A 24,395-nucleotide genomic window follows, 5' to 3' on the forward strand; every position below is an offset into this window, starting at 1 on the left:
AGGACTGTAGGTGGTGGTTATGTTTTTACAATGGGAGGCATTCGATATCTGGGTGTCTCTCTTTTTGTGACATTGACAGCCAGTGATGCTTGATGACTGCATCTCTTACTACTTTGGAGAATTGCATATGGGGCCATCTTAAGTCTATCATTAATTTTCATTTTTGAGGTGGGAAGCTTTTATAACATAACCTTCCCCTCATCTACAATTTGGTTGTCTATGGGTAACTTATCTTGATTCTGCTTTCGAAAGATTGTGTGTGTGTATCGGTTTGTGTGTGTGTGTCTATCTACGTGGAAGTTAGTTTGGGGGATTAGTTTTGAGGATTTATTGGGGATTGGCTACTCCTGCCCCTTTTAAGACACACCACAGGCCTCTTCCTCTAAACCACACTTGCACTAGACAATCACCCTCCTGGTGCTAACCCAGAACTGGCCTGTGACACTTTCCACTGCTCTGGCTACTCTGGGCTTCTTCTGGTTGTGGATATTTCAGGCAACTCAAACACCAATGCAGGGCTTATGGATGCTGGCATTTTATTCTCAAACCCTTGTAGTTTGAGAATTGTGGAAAAAAACTGCTATCTAGTTTTCTTTTTAGACATCAGTATCATCCTTGGGTTTTTCTTTTGCTATCTGGTTCTTCTGTCTTTTTTGTGGTGGGGTTTGGAAATATTGGAAATCAATGCAGCCAACACTGCTGACTCCTTCTAGAACCACATTTTAATTGACTTCCTAGATGTGCAGGTTAAGTCACATGCAAAGTGCGTGTGTGTGTGTGTGTGTGTGTGTGTGTGTGTTGGGGGGAAGTGTAAGAAGAGGTCTATTTCATCAAAAGTACCAGAATTCTAGCTTTTATATTTTTAAAATTGTCTCATTTTCTGGATCTTACAAAGCTTATAAGAACTGTTTCAGCCATGAATAAACCTCTGGCTTTGCTGTTGGACTTGCCTGAGTTCAACCCTGGCTATGCCATGAATCGAAACTGTGACCTTGGGAAAGCTAATTAAGTTATCTAAACCTCATCTGAGATTTGGAAAAAAAATAGTATTCATCTCATGAATCCAGTTTTTCCAAGGCTGTTATCATTTTTTCTTTCTTCCTCCTCCCACTTTCACCGCCTACCAATACTTACCACAATTCCATTGTTATTACCCAATAAAAATCTCTTGACTCTGTTCATTTTTCTCCACCTTCACTACCACGGCCATATTCACTCCAATACAAAGTAGTATCTTCTCTTGCCTGGGCTAGTCAAATACTCTCCCAAACTACCTGCTGGCAGCACATCTGGTCTCTCTTGTACCCATTCTTTAAACTCAGGCAGCAGAATTTCAAAACATAGTTGTGTCAACCTGTTGCTTAAATAACACTGATTATGTCCATTCATTCCTAAAGCTCTTTGCAGTCTTCTCATTGTTTATAGGATGAGGTGGAATTTATTTTGAAATAGAAGGTCTGCTGTCTGCCATCTCTCAAGCATATCTCATATCTCTTTCTTCGTTTCCCGTTTCTCTACCAGTGGAAGTGGCCTACCCTCATCACAAGAATTTTGCACATGCAATGTCCTCTTCTTGAAATGATCTTCCCTCATTTTTTTTTTTTTTTTTTTTTTTTTTGCTAAGTTAACTCTTAATGATCCTTCAAGTCTCAGTGTAAGCATTTGTTCTTCAGGAGAAGTAGTCCCTGACTTCATAAGTAGCACAGACCCCGTACAGCACCAATGCTCCTGCTTCAGCACGTGGAACACTGATTTATGACAGTAAGTCATCAATGTCTCTTTACTCCACCAGACTTTAAACTCCACAAGGGCAGGGAGAATGTTATTTTTGTTTACCACGGTATTCCCAGCCCAATGCCTGGTCCATGGTGTTTAGACAATTTTTATTAAATGAATGATTTTCTAAGATGGTTATAAACACAGAAAATTTTACTGGTGTCGTGAACTGGTCTAATCTATTTGGTTTTATGTAATTAAGTTATTTTTAAAAAAATCTCAGTAGCCACCAACTTGCTGGAGGTCATGGGGTTGTCACTTCCATTCAACCTCATTAACAAGTTATGATAAAACCAAGTCTCAGATTACATTTGCCACACATCCAAAAATCACACAATCAGTGTTGTCAACATAATGGTTTTGTAGACCTCTGTGCTTCTAGACTGTCTGAGAAAATGTCTTGAAAGTCATGACCTAGACAAATCCAAGAGTATTGTTGAGTGGGATTAATCAATGTGTGACATTTGGAGAATTTTCCTCAGGTTGTAGCTATTGGGCTGTTCAGAATCCCAGGGATTTCTGGACTTTCCAAACTCAGAGATACTACCTTAAAGCAAAACCATCAAAGCCTAAGGATTTTTAGGCTCCTGATTTATTCCTTTATCCTGGAGTATCACTTTCATAAAATCCCAAAATTCCAAGAAAAAATAGTGTAATAAAGAATAAAGCAGCGTACATGCGGTTATTGTAGAAATAAAGCAAAAAAACAGAAAGGAACTTCCCTCATAAAAAAAGTTGAAGTCATTGTTTCCTAGCCATATAAAAGTCACTCAAAACAATTCAGATAATTGTGATTTATTATGAACATTCCCAGGGTACCTGAAGGCTGAGAAGGCTGAGCTTCCCTGTGCCTGTAATGAATGAGTCATTATAACTTGTTTGTGTAATACAGAGAGGAAAACAACATGCTCATATCTCTCTCACACAAATGATAAGGTGACACACACTTAATCAAAATAAAGGACACAAATAATTCAGAGGTCAGTTTTCAAAGTTGTTCTTGGGCAGTGTTCTTTTCGGTTAACAGAGGAAACAAATTTCAGGAAAAGAATATAATAATCATTCAAATTAGATTAATGGTTCAAAACTGGGAGTGATTTTGCACCCTTAAGGGACATTTTTTGGTTGTCACCACTGAGTGACATCTGGCATCTAGTAGGCAGAGACCAGGAATGTGGCAACTTAGCATTCTGCAATGCACAGGACTGCACCTCTCACCTCACCCACACACTCAGCAAGAAACCCTGGCCCAAAATCTCAATGGTGATGCCCCGAGATACTCTGGGTTAGATCATAGATGAGGAATGGGTGAAGCTGAAAAGGACCCGCAGATCGTTATAACTGCTGGGTTTCAAGAGACAGTGATTGATACAAGTCACCAAATATCTGTAAACTGAGCTAAGCCTAAGTTTTTCCTACTCCACCATACTGTAATTATCAACCACATAATCTAGTTTTGTGTCCTTAATGACATGTTGAAAATAAATGAACGGTGAATTTTATAGTAAGGTGAGACATTCAAGGAAACAAATATTTAAAATGTAGCTTGACTTTTAGAAGCAGATATTATAATTTTTATACTTGTCTTTAATACAATCTTTCCTAATTATTTTATTGTTCTCTTCTTATCCATCTTCTTCTCTCCCCACCTCCCCATTACTGCTTTCCATCCTCATCAGCATATCATCTGCCATATTTTTAAAGTTTACATAGATATAAAGACATAAACAGTCTGGTTATGGTGGCTCACACCTGTACTTACAGTGCTTTGGGGGGCAGAAGTGGAGGAATTGCTTGAGGCCAGGAGTTTGAGACCAGCCTCGACAACATAATGAAATCTTGTCTCTACAGACAAAAAATAATTTAAATTAGCTGGGTGTGGTGGCATATGCTGTGGTCACAGCTACTTTGGAGGCTAAGGTGAGTGTCTCACTTAAACCCAGGAGTTCAAAGCTGCAGTGCTCTATGATTGCACCACTGCATCCCAGCCTGGGCGACAGAGCAAGACCCTGTCTCTAAAAAGAGAGTAAGAGAGAAAGAAAGAAGAAAAAAGAACACAAACACATATGTTTTGCACATATCAATTTCTGGCTTTTTTGTTTTATAAGGATTCATATTATACGTAATTTCCTACAACCTGCTTTTGTCATTCAAAAGTATTTCTTGGGAAGTCTTTTCAAGACAACTGTTATAACTCTCTTTCTTCTTTTAACAGTGTTTGTCTACCATAATTTATTTAATCATTTCCCTATTGATGAACATTTATTTTTATACTTTTGCTAAAGTAATATTTGTTTGAAAATATCATTATTTCCTGGTGTTTTTATTTTTATAATACAGATTTTTACAAGTGAGATTGCATATTTGGGAGATCTCAGGTAAACCCAGAGGTAAGAAAAGCATCTTGATTAAAACTAGAAACTCTGTAAGAGGGAAGATGGATGTTTTAACTTAAATGACATTTGATTTTAAATTTAAAACTTTAAATAAAATTAAATTTACTAAAATAAGTTAAAAATGTGTGTGGAAAAGTTTAAGCAATTTCAACAATGTTTACTTTTGGGAAATGTTTATAGTGCAAATAGGCAAGATAAATAATTATAATATTCAAATAACTTTTATAAATTGCTAAAAATTAGGTAAAGAAAAGTTATATGCAACTCATTGATAATTATATGCAAATGGCCACCAAACACATGAAAATATGTTCAAATTCTGTAGAAGCCACAAAACAACAAATTAAAGTAACAATATGCTATGACTTTGTACTTATCACACTAGCCAAAAATTTAAAAGAATCACAAAACTTACTGCTGGAAGAGATGTGGTAAAAAAGGGTGTTCTGATACATTGTTGCTGACTGCAAAATTGTAAGCCAATTTGGAAAACAGATAGGATTAATTTTTATGAATTTTTATCTGGTCACAGAAGCAACCATTGTTAAAGTGGTTTGGGAAAAGAACAGCTGAAAGAGGTTTCATTGGTAGCTTAAAATACTAGTGAAGCAGTAAAATAGGAGTCAAAAATGAGCTTTAATCAGTATGCACACTTTAAGTGCTCAGCAGACAATTCTATCGTATCACTCAAGTCAGATATACAGTAGTTTTATTTCTTTTCTGAATTTCTGGATGGTAGTAGAGTGGAGTCCTCAGGAAATCATGGTGGAGAGAGGATGTCTGATACATGTATTCCTAAGCTGTGATTCAAGTTAGATTCCAGATACACCAAGATTAAATGCTGGCACGAAAGGGATAAAGCCATCAAGTGCTTGAGGATTCCAACTGTGGCTAAATCTGAAATCAGCTGGCGTCAGAAGACATGAAGGCACAGGTAGCAGGGAGAGGATGAGTCTGGAGCAATTCTCACACCCAGGATACTGTCCTTGAAGCCTGGCAACCTGGCCAAGCATGGGTGGTCCATGTCCAATGAGGGAGTGTGCCCTGGGTGAGAAAAAAGGAAATTCATAGGCTGCACAGGGGATCTGTCTCTTTTTGTTTCTCACTTCTCTTGGTCCCCAGATTTACCACCCTAAATCATGTCTTTGAAAGTCAAAAGAAAAAGAAGAGAGCTCAGGTCCCAGAGGACTAGAATGTGTATAAATTGAAACTCTGCATTGTAACTAATTTCAACTCAAATGAGGACAAATACCAGTAGAAATGATCTATTAAGGCTGTAGCAGAGTGAGGATATTATGAAAACAGTCTCCAAACCCAAATTTAGGACACATGTCCTCATAAATATAAATGTTCTCTTAAGAACAATAGAATGGGCTGTTTTCCACTGGGATCATTTCAGAACATCTGAGGAATATAATCACTATGAATATGTGGGGAAATGTAATGGCAAATTAAGTTTCAGGTCAACTGGGATGACGGGATAGGATAACCCATAAGTCCTTTCTCACTCTCTACTTCCAGGTCCAGATGCCAACCTCACCACTCCCAATCTGGTTTATAGCACAGGGGATAAGGCAGGCCATAGAACTCTAGAAGGAAGTGAGAACCCAGTCTCTGTTTCCCTCATTCTTTTCCCCAATAACTGCTGAACAGCCAACACACCTGCCAAAATAATTTGAAAGGAGCCTGGCATTACAGCAAGGTCTGAGCAAAGTGCAAACTAACAATGGGGCCCTAATATGCAAGACTGTCTAAGCAATTACTGAGATTTACGATATTAATACCCACGATTTTTCATAAAGACAGCAGAAGGTGTGCTTCCTACATGTGAGAATGGAACTTGGCCCAGATCCCCAGTGTCGGCTCCTATAATCAAAGCCAATAGGCAGCCTCCCCTGGGCAGAGACGAGCACAAGTACAGCCGCCCATCCTGGGGTAACAAGGCACTCCCCCATCCACATTCTAACCATCCGGGCCTGTCACTTAGGTGAGAATTGTGTTTAGAATGAAGATGTTAATAGTAAGACTTTTTGAGTCAGACCCCTAGGAAAAATTTGGCTGGGAGTCTGGGTTTTGTGGACATTAGACTCAGAATGGGTATGTTGATTGATTGCATTCAGCCAAGAATAAACCTTCTCTTGTGCAGCTGAGTCACAAGATCATTTGGTCAATTGTGACTAGCTGAAAACTCAGTAACAAGTTCCATATTTCACAAGTGGTGTCTCATGCCAGAGATGTTTCTTTGTCAACTGGGACATGTTCCTTCTTAAATACAATCTTGCTAGTGGTGGCAGGTACATTTTGAATTCTCCATGCTTCTTTAGGTACCAGATGTGCCTGCTACAGATAATGCTCAGATGTTCCATGTCTTTCTACAAGATGGAGGTATGCTTTGATTCTTTTCCACCACAAAACAAATTTTAAGTGAAATTGGTGTATAACAAGGAATATTGTTAAAATGCATTATTATAATCCAAAGCTTGTTAAAAATCCACTTTTTTGAGTGAAGAAGATAGTAAAAATGAAATATTATTTTTATGATGAACAAGTGAAAAACAATTACGGTCTTAAACCAAACAAAGATAATCAGGCATTAGGAAACTTCAAACATGTAGTTCCACTGAAAAGCCAACATTTTAAACTTTCTCCATGGTGGCTTACTCCTGCCAAGAGACTCTCATTAAAGGAAGAGAGAATTAATACATACATGTCACAATTATGTGACCAATAGGTACTGGGAAAGCCAAACCTGTAGATATTTTAAGGAGTTATCTGGGAAACAAAAAACATAGTGTGAAACTTCTATATCTAGCAATATGAGGAATAAGATGAATCTACTCATGTGATTGAAACAGTGAATGTATTAATAATAATATATAAAATAAGAAAAAGATAATATAAAAATATTAAGTTCCTTATACTATTATAGGGAGAAGATATCAAAGAATTATAGATGTTGGTATGTTGTACACACATACTAAATTTCTAAGGTAATAACTAAAATTACCAGAATGTACACTTTCCAAGAAAACCAAGCACTCTAAAATAAGTAAGAAAAGCATAAAGAAGAAATTTAGAAATGCATTAATAAATACAAAGGTAAAGTAGAAATACATCTGCTTAGGTTGTTATTATAATAAATATAAATTGTTTTTCCATTCAAAGACAAAGATTGTAAAACTACTATATCTTTTTAATCCAACACCTGCTATTACAATAGATACTTCTAAAACATAAGGACACAGAAAAGGTTAAACTAATGAAAAAAAAAATACCAGGCAAACACTAATCAAAGGAAGCCTTATGTAATTATATGACTGTCAGAAATATAAGACTTTAATAAAAAGCATTATTAAAAATAAAAAAGGCTACTACATAAGATTTCAGCTTTAGTTTATCAAGGAAAAGAAACATAACTAATCTTGAAGATTTCTAATAATGTAGTTGCAAAATATGTAAATAAAATGGCAGAGGTATAAAGAGAAATGGAAGATTTTACTGTCACAGTGGTGGGAGAGTTTTATATCTATTTCTGATTTCATATGTGTGTGTGTATATATATATACAGTTTCATTATATTAAACAGAAAAAAATCTAGATGGATACCCCAGTTACCCTGATTTGATCATTACACATTATGTGCCTGTATCAAAACATCACATGTACCCCATAAAAATATACAACTATTATGTACCCATAATAATTAAGTTTTTAAAAGAGAAACAAGTTTAGTAAAGTAACTATCTAACAACATATGTAGGGAATTTCTCTCAACAACTGAAAAATAAAAATTATTTTTAGGTATTTGGATTATTTACAAAACTTAACATCTACTAGGATATAAAAAACACTAATAAATTTTAAATAATATGTACTCTACAGATATTTTACCTAGTCACAATGCAATGAAATAGAAGTAGATTATGATAACTTTTAAACTTAAAAATATTTAACTTTAAAAATCCATAAAAAGTCATAGCTGAAATAATTTGAAAGCAAAGCAATAAACAACCTGCAATTAAAACACAAAGTATAAAATAAATATCCATCAGTTCACACTGACATAAATAAATTATTGAATAAACAAATAAGGGAGAAGAGACAAATCTACCATGCAGAGAAATTTCAAATAATTTATGTAAATATCCTCATGTCCTCTCTCCCAAAGGAGCATAACTCTCCATCCTGTAATGTGAACTGTGTATAGTGACTTCCTTCTAAAAGGCACAGTGTAGAATGTGAAAAAAAGAATAACAATAGAGAAACTTGACAAATGCTACTTGAAGGAAGGTGATCAAAGTTAACATCATTAATGAGAAGTCATGTCAATACTATATCCCTTTGAAATTACGTGATGAAAATGGCATTTTACTTCCCCCAAAAAACCCATAGCCCCCTAACCACGAGAAAATGATTAGACAAATCCAAATGAAGAACATTCTACAAAATAACTTACCAGTACTCTAAAACTGTCAAAGTCATCAAAAACAAGCAAAGTCTTACAAACTGTTAATATCTAGGGGATTCCAAAGAGACATGATAGATGAATATAATATAGTATTCTGGAACAGAAAGAAATAGATAAGAACAAAGGAAATATAAACAAATTATGAACTTCAATTGTTAATAACAATATTGCTTCATCAGTTTTAACAAATTTTTCATAATATTGTTAAATGTTAACAATAAATAAACTGAATATAGGTATATGGAAACCCTCTGTATCCTATATGTTATCCTTACAATATTTCTGTGACTCTAAAAGTATTCTAAAATAAAAAGTTTATTTTTAAAAGTCCATAAGTTTAGAAATAAAATAAAAATTGTCTTTGAAAACTCACAAAATTCTTAATGAAAATTAGTACTTGGACCAGAATGATTATAAAAATACTACTTTTGAATTTGTGGGATTTAACTGGATAGTAGTTTTTAAAAACTATACAGCTTTGGCGAAGGATATGAACAGACACTTTTCAGAAAAGACATTTATGAGGCCAAGAAACATATCAAAAATTGCTCATCATCACTGGTCATTAGAGAAATGCAAATCAGAACCACATTGAGATACCATCTCATTCCAGTCAGAATGGTGATCATTAAAAAATCTGGAGACAACAAATGCTGGAGAGGATGTGGAGAAATAGGAACGCTTTTACACTGTTGGTGGGAGTGTAAATTAGTTCAACCATTATGGAAGACAGTGTGGTGATTCCTCAGGGATCTAGATATAGAAATTCCATTTGGCCCAGCAATGCCATTACTGGTATATACCCAAAGGATTATAAATCATTTTACTATAAAGATACATGCACATGTATGTTTATTGCAGCACTATTCCCAAGAGCAAACACCTAGAACCAACCCAAATGCCCATCAAAGATAGACTGGATAAAGAAAATGTGGCACATATACACCACAGAATACTATGCAGCCATAAAAAAGGATGCGTTCATGTTCTTTGTAGGGACATGGATGAATCTAGAAACCGTAATTCTCAGCAAACTGTCACAAAAACAGAAAACCAAACACTGAATGTTCTCACTCACAGGCAGGTGTTGAACAATGAGAACACATGGGCACAGGAAGGAGAACATTAACCACTGGGGTCTGTTGGGGAGTGGGAGGCTAGGGGAGGGACGGCAGGGGGTGGGGAGGTTGGGGAGGGATTACAATGGGAGAAATGCCTAATGTAGGTGACAGGGGAATGGAGGCAACAAACCACCATGGCATGTGTGTACCTATGCAACAATCCTGCAAGATCTGCACATGTATCCCAGAACTTAAAGTACAATAAGGAAGAAAAAAAGGTAAAACGAGTGGGTGGGGGGGAAGTATACAGCCTTAAATGTTTATCCTAGAAAGGAGGAAAGTTAAAACTTAATTATCTAGGTATCCAGTTTATGGAATTAGAAGGATCATCGTAATGAACATGAGTAAAATGAAAGAACAAAATAATAAAGAACAATAGTTATAAAAATACCAAATAATTATATGAGAGAGGATGAGCATAGACAAAAGCTGGTTGTTTGAAAAGACATAAAAATTGGCAAGATTAATCTGGAAAAAATGGAACAGTCCCCCTCCCCCAAAAATATTAAAAATTTTTAAAAGACATAATTATAGATGCAGCAGATTTTCTTAAAGATATATGTTATTAAAAGTTTAGGCCAACATATTTTAAAACCTAGATGAAATGGACAGAAAATATAAAAACTGATTTAGGAACACCATGTGACAAAAAATGAGCTCGGAGATGAGTTGTTCAAATGTTTGAGGAACGGAGATTTCTGTCCTTATACCAAATCTTCCGAAGAATTGCAAAAGTGAGGCCACTCCCAATTAACTTTATGAGGCTCATATAACCTGTACAATAAACAAAGAAAAGATAAGGACATTTTGAGAACAAAATTAGACAAGCTCTGATTTATAAACATAGATGAAAAAGCTAAAGAAAAGTGTTAGCCAACTGAATTCCATATTGTACAAAACAAAAATACATGGTGACTAAGCTAATTTTATTCCAGAAGACAAGTCATTAAAAAATCTATTAATGTGATTAATCACATAGACAGATCAAACAAATGATTGCTTTGATGTATACAGAAGAAGCATGCAATATACTCAACATTCTTTATATTTAAAAATTCCTTAATAAACTCCAGGAGGAGGAGGATACTTCAACCTGAAAAAAAGGCACTACAATAACATTTAAAAAATCATTATTCTAAACAGTAAAACTTTTAAAATGTTTCTGTTAAAATTAGAAGCATAACACATCTTCCTGCTAACATAATTCCATTTAATGTTATATTAGAGATTCTGTCCAATCTATTTTTTGGTTCATTAATCAAAAATCTATTTTTAGGAAAAACAAACTCTTATTATTTTTAGATGATATAATACACATAGAAATTCCAGAGGAAATTGCAGACATTTACTTTTAGACTTAGAGAAATGTATACAGATTGTCTATACATATAAGACACAGCTAGAAGATATAATGATAAGACATCATTTACCATATCAATGAAAATATAAAACATCCACAAAGATAAAAAAAAATAAAACCTTTGTAAAACTTTGAGTAACTTTAAATATACAATTGAACCAAAATATATACTATGTACATTGTTGATAAGACTTAGATTACAACTATGTCAATTCTCTACGGATTTAATAGATTGATTTTACGTTATCCCTATCAGTATCCCAACAGGGTTTTCCATAGAACTTGACAAACTGATCTTGAAACTTATATGAAAAAGCAAAAGGGCAAGAAAGGGCAAAAGGCCCCTGGGATATTTTTTGTTGCAAGATTTTTAATTACTGAGTCAATCTCTTCACTTCTTATTGGTCTTTTCACATTTTCTATTTCTTCATGCATAAGTTTTGGTAGTATATTAGTCCATTTTCATACTACTGATAAGACATATCTGAGACTGAATAATTTATAAAGAAAAATAAGTTCAGTAAACTCATGATTCCATGTGGCTGGGGAGGCCTCACAATCATGGTAGAAGGTGAAAGGCATGTCTTACATGGTGACAGACAATAGATAAATGAAAGCTTGTGCTGGGAAATCCCCCTTTATAAAACCGTCAGATCTCATGACACTTATTCACTACCATGAGAAAAGCATGGGAAAGACCAATCCCCATGATTCAACTCCCACCAGGTCCCTCTCACAACATGTAGGAATTATGGGAGCTACAATCCAAGATGAGATTTGGGTGGGGACAGCCAAATCATATCATTCCACCCCTGGCCTCTCCCAAATCTCATATCCTCACATTTCAAAACCAATCATGCCTTCCCAACAGTCCCCCAGAGTCTTAACTCATTTCAGCATTAACCTAAAAGTCAATAGTCCAAAGTCTCATCTAAAACAAGGCAATTCCCTTCCACCTATGAGCCAGTGAAGTCAAAAGCAAGTTAGTTATTTTTAGATAAAACGGGGTTACAGGCATTGGGTAAATGCAGCCATTCCAAATGGGAAAAATTGGCCAAAATGAAGGGGCTAAAGACCCCATGTAAGTCCAAAATTTAGCAGGGAAGTCAAATATTAAAGCTCAAAAATGATCTCCTTTGATTCCATGTCTCACTTTCAGGTCACACTCATGCAAGAGGTGGGTTCCCATGGTCTTGGGCAGCTCCATCCCTGTTGCAGGGTACAGTCTTCCTCCAGGCTGGTTTCACAGATTGGTATTGAGTGTCTGCAGCCTTTCCAGGTGCATGGTCCAAGCAGTCAGTGGATCTACCATTCTTCTCTCTGGAATATGATGGCCCTCTTCTCATAACTCCACTAGACAGCACCCCAGTGGGGACTCTGTTTGGGGGCTCCCACCCCACATCTCCCTTCTGCACTGCCCTAGCAGAGGTTCTCCATGAGCACCCTGCCCCTGCAGCAAACTTCCGCCTGGATGTCCAGGCATTTCCATACATCCTCTGAAATCTAAGCAGAAATCTAAGCAGAGGTTCCCAAACCTTAATTCTTGACTTCTGTGTACCTGCAGGCTCAATATCATGTGGAAACTGCTAAGGCTTGGGGCTTGCACCCTTTGAATCCATGGCCTGAGCTATGCTTTGGCCCCTTTTAGTCATGGCTGGAGCAGCTAGGGTGAAGGGCACCAAGTCCCTAGACTGCATATAGCAGAAGGACCTTGGGCCCAGCCCACAAAACCATTTTTTCCTCCTAGGTATCCAGGCCTGTGAAAGGTGGAGCTGTTGCAAAGACCTTGATCATGTCCTGGAGATATTTTCTCCATTGTTTGGGAATTAACATTTGGCTCCTTATTACTTATGCAAATTTCTGCAGCCAGCTTGACTTTCTGCTCAGAAAATGGGGTTTTCTTTTCTGTTGCATTATCAAGATTCTAATTTTCTAAACTTTTATGCTCTGCTTCCCTTATAAAACTGAATGCCTTTAACAGCACCAAAGTCACCTCTTGAATGCTTTGCTGCTTAGAAATTTCTTCTGCCAGATACCCTAGGCAAGGGTAAAATGCCACCAGTCTCTTTGCTAAAACATAACAAGAGTCACCTTTGCTCCAGGTCCCAACAAGTTTCTCATCTCCATCTGAGACCACCTCAGCATGGATTTTATTGTCCATTATCATTATCAGTATTTTGGTTCAGCCATTCAACAAGTCTCTAGGGAGTTCCAAATTTTCCCACATACTTCTTTCTTCTGAGCCTTCCAAACTCTTCCAACCTCTGCCTGTTACCCAGTTCCAAAGTTGCTTCCACATTTTTGGATATCTTTTCAGCAATAGCCCCCTCTAGGTACCAATTTACTATATTAGTCCATTTCCACGCTGCTGATTAAGACATACCCAAGACCAGGCAATTTATAAAAGAAAAAGGTTTAATGGACTCACAGTTCCACGTGGCTGGGGAGGCCTCACAATCATGGTGGAAGGTGAAAGGCACATCTCACATAGTGGCAGACAACAGGAGAGAGCTTTGCAGGGAAATTCCCCTTTATAAAACCATCAGATCTCATGAAACTTATTTACTATCACAAGAATAGCATGGGAATGACCAATCCCTATGATTCAGTTACCTCCCAGCAGGTCCCTCTCATGACACATGGAAATTGTGGGAGCTATATCCCAAGATGAGGTTTGGGTGGGGACACAGCCAAACCATAGCAGGTAGGTGGATAGTTCTAGGAATTTATCCATTTCTTTTAGGTTATCCAATTGTTGACATGTAGTTGTTCAGCCTTTTATAAACCTTTTTTTTAAATCTCTGTGGCATTAATTGTAATGTCTCCTCTTCCATTTGAGATTTTGTTTGAGTCTTCTGTCTTATGTTGCTATTTAGCCTATGTAAAAGTTTGTCAATTTTGTTTATCTTTTTTTAAAAGAAAACTTCTAGTTTCATTGATTTTTCTATTCTCAGTTTTATTTATGTCTGCTCTAATGTTTATTATTTCCTCCCCTTTGCTAACTTTGGGCCTAGTTTGTTGTTTTTTTTTTTTCTAGTTTCTTGAGGTCTAGGGTAAAGTTGTAGATAGACAGATAGATAGATAGATATAGAGATATGAATATATCTATAGATATAGATATAGTGTGTGTGTATGTATGTGTGTCTTGATAGTGTCCCGTAAGACCTTTAGATTTTCTTCAGTCTTTCCCATCATTCTCTGTTCCTTTTGCTCTTCTTACTGGGTAATTTCAAATGACTTCTAATTCACTGATTTTTTTATTCTGCTTAATCAAGCTTGCTGTGAGACACTGTTAACTGAAAAATCACAAGATTTATAAATTTAGAAGGGGAGAGACTTCATTTCTTGTGAAGGGTTACAGCCTTCAAGGTGACCATCCATGGCTGGGAAGCATAGCCTCTGGCAAATATGAGAAAGGCACTTTGAAGGAGCAGAAATTATGGTAGGAGCCTTATGCTGAATGGGTTGGGTAACATACATATTCAACAGGTTAAAGGAGGAGCTACAAATAGCAAGTAGGTGATTCTGACTTAATGTCTCAATATATTGCAATTAGGCCTTATATTTCAAAAGATGAAGAGGAACGTGAAGGCACTTTATAAACTGCCTAGAACAAGCCCATGGTTGGTAATCTTATCAGACAAATCAGCTTCTTGTCTAATTAAAGCTGTAGTCATGTATGACTTGTAGAACAGAGGGTCAGTTAGTGCTTGGTGGTAGAAGAGCTGCAAGTTTTTAAATTATTGCTTATCTCAAGACCAGTGTTTGTTTAGCTGCTAAAGAAAAAGAAAAATCTTATGGCAGTTAGAACATAGTTTATTTTTTAAGTGTAGGGGGTGCGTGATTTAACTCTTGCCAGGCACGGCCTTCGGGCCTGTTTATAATTTGACATTGTATTGACACAAAGAGTTTGTTTTGTCAGTCTTAGATCTCTATTTTAAAATTAATGCTGGTCAGTCATTGTGTCTAAACTGCAAAAGGGAGAGTGTGTGATGAGGCACGTCTGACCTCCTGTTCCATCATAGCCGGGAACTCAGTTTTTAAGGTTTCTCTATAGTCCTTTTGGCCAAGTGGGGAACCAGTCAGTTGGTGTGGGGTGGGGACCTAGGATTTTATTTTTAGTTTACAACATTATTTTTTCAATTCATTTAAGACATTCTTCAGATCCAAAATTTATTCTATTCTTTTTGTTTGTATCTTCTTGTTGAAATTCATATTTTGCTCATTCATTGTTTGTATGAGCTCACTGAAGATCTTTTAAAGTTTATTTTGAATTCTTTGTTAGGTAATTCATACACTTTTATTTATTTAGGGTTGATTTCTGGAGATTTATTTATTTATTTTTTATTGGATCATTTATCCCTGTTTCTTCATGCTTTTTTAAACTTTGCACTGATACCTACATATTTGAAAAACAACTACCTCTCCCAGTTTTTACAGACTGGATTTGTACAGAGAATGACATCACCATTAAGACTGTCTGGGGATTCTGGGGCCCTCTCAAATCTTTTCTGTGATGTGTCTTCTTTGGACTTTTGCATGTAGATTCTTAATTATAGAGATTTGCTTGTTACTTTTTTTAGGAGCTCATAATCTCTTACTCCTTCTGATATCTGTCTGCTGTACTATGGGTCCTCTAAAACAGCAGCATGCTCTCAGCTTCTTGTTCTCAGCTTTCCCCAAAGATCTAGAGTGTGCTTGTTCCATCAGCAACCCAAGTTGAATTAGACAAAAGCCAGTCACTCATGAAAAGCCAGAATGTTTGATACATACTCCTTTCTTCTCTTTCTCCCCTGAGTGAGAGGACACTTCAGCCCAATATGCTCTAACATCAGCCATTTGAAGCAGCAAAAGCTGCCCATTTCTATTTTATTCTCAGTGGCTCCCAGAAATCTAGAGTATGCTGGCTCCTGTAAGTGCTCTGAGACAGGTAAAACAGAAGCCAGTCCCTCAGGTACTCTCTAAAAAAGTCAGAACATTGCACATACAGTAGAAAACTACGTTTTCCTCCTCAGAGAGGGGCCAGGAGCTAGGATTTTCTTCCCAAATGTGTGGTTCTGTGACAAGGGGAGAGCTTATGGTATTAGGATGCCATAAATTTTTCTAATGGCTTTGATGTTGCTGATTTTGCATTTACATGGGGTGCAGAAGTCTCTTAACTGGTTTCTACATTTACCATAAAGGGAATTGGTCTATATATTGTTGTTGAATCAGTGTTTCCATGGGAGGAAAGAGGTTTCTGGGGCTTTATACTCTACCATCTGGATGATGTCACTCTCAAAGGTGTGCTTTTAAGGTCATGGCAACAAAGTAAAATAAGGTATTAATACCAAGATACTGAGTATGGAGTAAACCTAGGACAAAGGGCTTGGTCCTAGTGATGTCATTTGGTGATTGTACTAAGCTATGCCTGAAGTCTACCCATGCATTTATGCAAGCCAGTTCTCCTTTTGCTTAAGCTATTTGGCCTAGGTGTTTAGTTACTTACAATCTGAAGAGTCTTCAGTGATAAAGCTGTGATGTAGGCTTTTTGTTTGTTTGTTTTTAACTGTTTTCTCTAAATGCAGTTATTATATAATGAGTTCTTTGCTCCTTGCAATGGTATCAAGAATTATCATAACCTAGTTTTAATTTACTATTTCTATCCTCATTTCTTGCTATTTTTGTCCCATGCACACGTGCTCTAGTCACACTATTCTATGCTTTGTCCCCAAGCATGTAATTACATGCTGCATGATTTTTCATGTTATTCTTTATTTTTTCCTAAAATGCCTCCTACCACCTCTTGGCTATCAAAAAGCTAGTTAAACACTACAGACAAGCTTAAATATCCCCTTATGGGTGATAGGATCAACCTTCTGAACTGCTGAAATTGGTTCACATTATTGTAATTCAAAAATTTGATATTTTTAATAAGTTGAGGGACCCATTTGCTATTACATTAGATAGGGAGCCCCTTGATGGTTAGACTCATGTCTGTTTATTTACATGCCCATTATGGAATGCTAGCTGACATTCAATAAATATTTAGTGAATTAATAAACAAATAACCACCTTAAGTGGAAAAGAGCAAGATGAATGTAAAGGTTTATAGTCAGCAAACTAGTCAGAGTTCAGCAAATAAATGAAAAAGTACAAAGAACTTCCTTGACCCTGAAGTTATCTTTCAGACTTAAAAGGGGCTCTTTCTGCTTAAGCAGGCTTGTTATTTTCACAGTTTTATGAAGCAGGATGACCTGTTGGGTTTCTTTTTGAATCAAAGTAACTAGACCAGCATCGACGTCCTTAAAAAAATAACAATTTTTTCTCCGCCATTTTATCTTGCCTAATGAAAAAACCATTCATTTGGTCTTTTGGCAATTGCTGTAACATGCACTCTGGGATTTTTAAGAATGGTTTTCAAAGGAAACAGAGAGATGGTTCCTCTCCATTTCATTCCAGCCAAAGTTAAGCTAAGCATTTAGAGGTTTTCCTTCCAGGTTTGTACTGCTTTTATTTCTTTTCCTATGTTCATTCATCACCATGGATGCTATGGTTGGAGAGAAAAGGGTCTCAGCTGCAGAACTTGCTTCCTGTTAATACTTCCATTACAGAACATTTTGAAAACAGATGCAATGACTTAAATATAATCATAAAAGTAAAATAATTATATCCAGACAATGAAACCAAGTGAAAATAATTTTGCAAAGTGAATTTTTATTTTCCTCTTCATATAACAGGTATATAAATATCAGTCCTTACCTCTCTGTTCACATCCATTAGTTTAATAAATAATATTAGTGATATAATTTGCATGGTAATTTTATGTAAACATGTAGATCACTATGCTCCACCTCCACTGCAAAAATGTGACTCATTATTTCATGTACTGTAGTGACAGTGCTCTCTAAACATAATAGTATATTGAAAGCATGTTACATGATATAAAACAGAAATTTGTTTCATTTCACAAATGCCAGCAGCATAACCTATTTCCATTTTATTCAATAGGACCCAGAAGTGTATTTAGGAGATAGCTTATAAAATTCTTTTCATTGGCTTAATAGCTTTTTGAGAGCAGACTGGTTCTTCCTAATCATTTTTTTTTTTTTTTTTTTTTTTTGAGACGGGGTTTCGCTCTTGTTACCCAGGCTGGAGTGCAATGGCGCGCCTAATCATTTTTATTCTATTCGCAGCATGAAGTTCACAGTGAGTAATAAAAAAAAATTGATAAAATTAATGTACAAATGAATGCATTGTAAAAAAACAGTGTTAAAAACACAAAAATTTGGGAACAAACTCAGCTTTAGTAAGCATATCTATAAATATCTGAGGGAACAGAAATGGGAAACCAACATTGGTGAGAGCACCACTCAATAAATAGCTAGATATTGTCACTGGAGAAACTTGTTCTAATGTTTTAAAGGTATCAAATACAATAAACAAGAACAAATACAAATGAATAATAACAACCAAAAGGAAACTCTTTAGGCTCAACACAGTGTTTGATGTGATATATTTACATTTTATTCCTCTTCGGGTCTCACTAAAATAGTTGCATAGGATGGTACAGTTCTTTCTCTTAAAGTACTTCTGTACTAGTTAATTTTTTTTTATCTCTTCTATATACAATTTATTTAAAAATATAAAGGGTCTTTAGGGCTCTCAGGAGCCTCCATGTTTTGGCAAGGAAGAGAATGAAAAAAGAAGATTCCTAAAATTATGGAAACTATTCTTTGGGTAACGTAAAGCAAAACAAAACAAACGAAAAACAAAAGTAGACTTTGAGATATAAAAGATATCCCTAAAACTTTTTAATCTGGTGACCATTTTTTGCAGACCTAAAGAGTACTTCTTTCCTAGGATTGACATAAATACATAAATTATGCATCGTAAACTTTGCTAGAGTTATCTAATTCTATTATAATGTCGCTTCCAATTATGGGAAAAAAGAAATCAAATTTTATTCTTGTATTTCCAAGTAGAGATATTTTTCATCTGTATCAGGGCCTAGAATTGAAACTGTAAAACAAGCCACAATAGAGACTGAACTACGAAACTGAACCACAGAGTACAGAAGCCAGCACAGAATACAATTTGTCTGTTTTTACCAAAAACCATGTTCCTGGGAACATAAACTTCTTTGCATGCTAAGAACCTTGAAATTAAAAAAAAAAGCATGATAATATTTAGGAAGAGAACAATTTGTTTTTCACCATTCCCCAAATCTACTGGCCATTTATCGCCTCAATTAGTTTTTCAAACAACTTTAGAAAATCAACACAAGGTCCAATTGATTGTCTCACTTAGATAAGGAATTATAAGTTATTAAGTTTGGCTTTGAAACTTTACATTTGCACATTTATACTTATATGTACCCATATCTAGAACACTGCTTTCATTTTTAAAATAATCCCACAGTCAAGTGGTACACTGTCATCCAAACGAGACTGCTTGTGTGAAGATAGACACCTGGTGGTCAATATGTAGAACTGCAGTTGCGGAAAGACCTAGATTTCTTTGAGATTGTCTCTTGTTTTTCCCTCATTTCCTTCTGCTTTCTGGGTACAGATTGCTGTTGATGGTGGACATACTGCAGCTGTGTGCAAGTGAGTCTCAAGTTCAAGTCAGGAGATTTCCAGAACAGTTACATCAATTCCATGAAAGCTGCAGGTCATAAGTCCTCTAAATTATTTAGAGAGCCAACCAATGTAGCATGCTAACATTTTTTAAAAGTTACTAAAATCTCTTAAGCAAGAAGTTGTACAGGAGCCTCAGTGTTTCAGAGTAAGGGTTAATCTCCACTTAAAAACTTCTGCACTTCCTCAGTCAGGATAATAAGCTTCTGTTTCCTTTTGGGAAGGAAAAAGAAGTGTCGATTCCTTTGGTACCACAAAAACAAGCCTTTTGAGCATTTAAATATGGCCCTACACCTGAACCAACCCTGCCTCATGTCTAAGTGTTTTTCTACAAACTGAACTCCACAAGACAAAAATATACAGCTTGAAAAAAAAAATGGCAAGCTAAAATCTCTTTTTTTGTTGTTGCTTCTGGCTCTTAATTTTATTCTCTTTAATTTTTAAGTCTTGAAATAAGCTTCTGGAAGCAGATAGAGAATAGTTTCTAACTTTCTCAGAGTATACTTGGTTATAGGCAGGGAGTGGAACCGTAGCATGATTTCCCATTAAGCTACTACATAGAAAGGAATAGCTTAGTCACATGGGCTGAATTCCTTATGTTACAATTACAGGCACATTCACACCTGAAATGATAAGACATTTTGTCAGAATGCCGTCTGCCTAACTTCTGTTGGGCTTTTGCTCTGTGCCAGGCACTGTGGACTAACTGCCTCAAATCATGCCACACACCCCGTCTTCCTGCTTGCTTCCAATTGGCCCAGATGGACACACAGCATCTCGGTCCTGGCAAGCAGAGGGCTGGGGTGTCCACGCTTGGGTCTAACCCACACCTCCCATCCTGTTTCTAACCCACATGTGTATTCACATACATACATCATCATATGAAAGCCAAGGACTTCTCCAATATTTAGGGGCTGACTGGCCAGTATTTTTATCACCAGAAAGAAGAACGGGAAAAGATAACAAGAAAACTCTTTTGTCACAAGAGAAACATTAATTTGGGTTGAATAATGCAGTAAATATAGTGACCCCTCTTTCCATCCTCAGTCAAATTAATGTGAACCTCTGGCCAGGATTAGGGGACATCTGAAGAAGAGGTTCCTTGTAGCAATTACGAGAACTATCACATCACAAAAAACATTTGAATGTCAGATGCACAATCCTTTTTCTGAAACTCTTGTGAACAAATGTGTTTCAGGATTCAGAATTTTCCAGATGGTAGATATGTAATACAGTCTATGCATTGAATATTGTGGAATAGTCTGATCGGGGGCTGGAGTAGGACCCCTAATTCAACACATGAAGAGTTCTGTAACTGAATGTGTGGTGGTCACACCAAGAGTGATAAAATAAAGACTGAAAGTAGTCTCACATTGTTCAGATCAGGGATGATCATCACATAAATCTACCACACATGAAAAAACACTTGCTTATCAGACTATTTTTGAATATTTGATGGTGAATAGCAGACTGTGGTTCTGCCTGTGTGTGATGCAAGAGGCATTCCCAGGCCTGCTGTCCTGTCCAGAAGGCTCCTACAACTCTCCAAAATCAATAAGGCAAATTACACCACCAAGAGGGAAATCTATTATCAAGTAGCTCGTTTTCTTTGTTCATCAAAAGGCAATGTATTCATCATAAAACTATAAAACTTTTAGAAGAAAACATGGAAAAATAACTTCATTATCTGGGATTAGGCAAAGAGTTTTAAATGATGTCAAAAGCATAATACAAAAAAGAAAAAATAAAATTTTATCAAAATAAAAATCTTTTGCTCTACTAAATCACTTCCAAGAAAATTAAAATACAAGCTATGAACTAGAAAAAAATATTTTCAAATCTCCTATCTAACAGAGAACTTTGTATCCAGTTTATATAACAAACTCTCAAAACTCAACAATAAGAAATCAAATAACCCAATTAAAAATGAGCAAAGAACTTCAACAGATGCTTCACCAAAGAAGATACAGTATTACCAACCACCGCCTCCTTATCCACAGGGGATATACTTCAAGACCCCCAGTAGATGCCTGAAACTAGATAGTACTGAGCCCTAAATAACTATTACTAATAAAACAATTATAATGATATAATAGAAGTTATGTGAATGTGGGTCTCTCCCTTATCTCATACCGCACTCACTCTTCTTGTGCTGATGTGAGATGATAAAATGCCTATGTGATGAGATATCATGACAGTAATCTGATAAGTGAGATGGCTACTAAGTGACTAACAGGCAAGTAGCCTATACAGCGTGAGTACGCTGGACAGAGGTGATTCACGTCCCATGGAGCAGGGCTGCACCAGATTTCATCACACTACTCAGAACGGTATGCAGTTTAAAACTTAGGAATTTGTTCCTGGAATTTTGTATTTAGTATTGTCAGGCCACAGTTGACTGCTGGTAACTGAAACTGCAGAAAGCAAAACCTTGGATTGGGGGGGAACTACTGTATAAAGTACAAGAAAAGATACTCAACAGCACAAGCCATTCAGGTCATGTGACTTTAAACCACAATGAGCTACAACCACATACCTATCAGAATGTCCAAAATAAGCCCAGGCGTGGTGGCTCATGCCTGTAATCCTAGCATGTTGGGAGGCCGAGGCAAGCAGATCACCTGATGTCAGGAGTTCAAGACCAGCCTAGCCAACACAGTGAAACCCCATCTTTACTAAAAATAAAATAAATAAATAGCTGGGCGTGGTGGTACACGCCTGTAATCTCAGCTACTCTGGAGGCTAAGGCAGGAGAATCACTTAAACCTGAGAGGTGGAGGTTGCAGTGAGCCAAGATCACGTCACTGCACTCCAGCCTGGGCAACAGAGTAAGGTTCTGTCAAAAAAAAAAAAAAAAAAAAAAATGTCAGTAGACAACATTGAGTGTTGACAAGGATGCTGAGTAAGTGGAATTCACATACATGATGGCTGGAATTGGAAAATGCTACAGTGACTCTGGGTAATGGCTTGGCAGGTTCTTTATAAAATGAAACATACATCTACTCTATGACTTCACAAGACCAATCCTGAGTATTTACCCCAGGGAAATGAAAATGTGTGTTCACATGAAAACTGATAAATATTCAGAGCAGCTTTTTTTTTTTTTACAGTAGCTTGAAACTGAAAATAGCTTAAATGCCCCTCAATGAGTGAAAGCATAAAAAAACTGCAATACTGCATATGATAAAACACTATTCAGTAATAAAGAATAACAACTTAGATAACTCCATACTGAATAAGAGATTCCAGTTTCAAAAGACAAAAGCCCGGTGGTGAAGAAGAGATCAGTGATTGCCTGGGATTATGGTGGAGGGAGGGGGTGACTGTAAAGGGATAGCATGGGGAAGCTTTCGGGGGTCATGGCAGTTTCGTATCCTCTTTGTGGTGGTTACATGAATCTATACATACGTAGAAATCCATAGAGCTGTACATAAAAGAGAAAAGTCAACTTCACTATAGGATAATTTGGAAAACAACTTTTTTAAGGCCAATGCATTTCTATTCGACTTTTCTATCCACAGTTTGTTGTCAACCTCATCTTTACTTAACTGATGACATCCTGTTTTCCCTAATACTGCTTGCCTGGCGGGAAGATGTGAGGTATGTGTGAGGCATTGTAGTTACAAAAATGAGTCAGGCAGAGGCCCTTCACACACAGGGCTTACCACCTGGGCAGGGAAATGAGACAGGGAAGTGAAGAGACATCAACAATTTATGCTACAGAAATTCAAGGGGTGAGAAATTCCTGATCACCATGGAAGTGCAAGCACAAAGCTTGTTTTCTTAACTCAACCAAGAAGGAGTAATTGGTTCTGTTTACTGTTTTCTTACCAAATATATTTTTTGGGGGAAATTTTGAAGACTTCCTTGCTTCGATCAAAAAATATTAAATTAAAAAATCTCATTAGTTGATAGGAACAGTGCCTGCTGGGTTGTAAATTTACTGAAATATGATCTGTGTCTAATTCCACTTATCTATTTTGATGACCAGCACTCTGGCATACAGAAGTCTCATCATTCATTAAATGTTTATTAAATAAATTGATGAAAGATAACATCATGAGCACAATATTTAAATCATTGCTAGTCATGATATTATTTTTTATTTAGTTGTCATATTCATCAGTATAGCTTCTGTCATAGTCATTTGGAGATGAAACATATTTTAATTAATACGTACATAGTCCATTCTGCGGCTGTGTAGGTGGCACTCCCCAGGGGAAAGTCCCCAAAAGTGAGTCATCATGATTATTCATGTCCTGTGGCAGCAGTCTTTGAAACCAATATCTACAGGAAATAAATACCAGGAATGTGAATGCAGATGGTTTGAGAAGACCACTAATCCTGCTATGATAAGTAACTGGGCAGTTATTCAAGCAGGGTGTTTTTAGTGCCATGGAAACAGACAGAGTTGGTGTTTTCCAGGGGAAAGTGTGTTAAATCCAGAGTCCTACCTAATCTGGATATAAATATGCTGTTATGAATCTAGCTTCCTAAACCAAGCCCTACTTTAATTTCCTCATCTGTGTGATGAAGGTCACCCACCGCAGTCTGGTGTGAATTCATGGCAATTAAAGTTCTTACTTAGAAGTCATTATTTTTATTCCCATCTGGGCAAAAGTCAAGTTCAAAGTCAGAGTTGTATCAGGGCTCAGC

At 36.5% G+C, this 24,395-nt stretch overlaps 1 long non-coding RNA gene across 1 annotated transcript in view; it reads right to left on the minus strand.

The window, feature by feature from the left end:
* Positions 1-4,468: 4,468 nt before the first annotated feature.
* Positions 4,469-24,395, minus strand: part of LOC141581082 (uncharacterized) — a 117,332-nt gene continuing 97,405 nt past the window's right edge. Inside the window, exons 4-6 of the long non-coding RNA XR_012513576.1 lie at positions 23,920-24,026; positions 8,629-10,535; positions 4,469-5,216 (exon numbers count right to left, since the gene is read on the minus strand). This is a non-coding gene — a long non-coding RNA (uncharacterized LOC141581082). The remainder of the gene's footprint in view (positions 5,217-8,628; positions 10,536-23,919; positions 24,027-24,395) is intronic.

Source organism: Saimiri boliviensis, chromosome 14, assembly GCF_048565385.1.
Source record: "Saimiri boliviensis isolate mSaiBol1 chromosome 14, mSaiBol1.pri, whole genome shotgun sequence".
NCBI lineage: Eukaryota > Metazoa > Chordata > Mammalia > Primates > Cebidae > Saimiri > Saimiri boliviensis.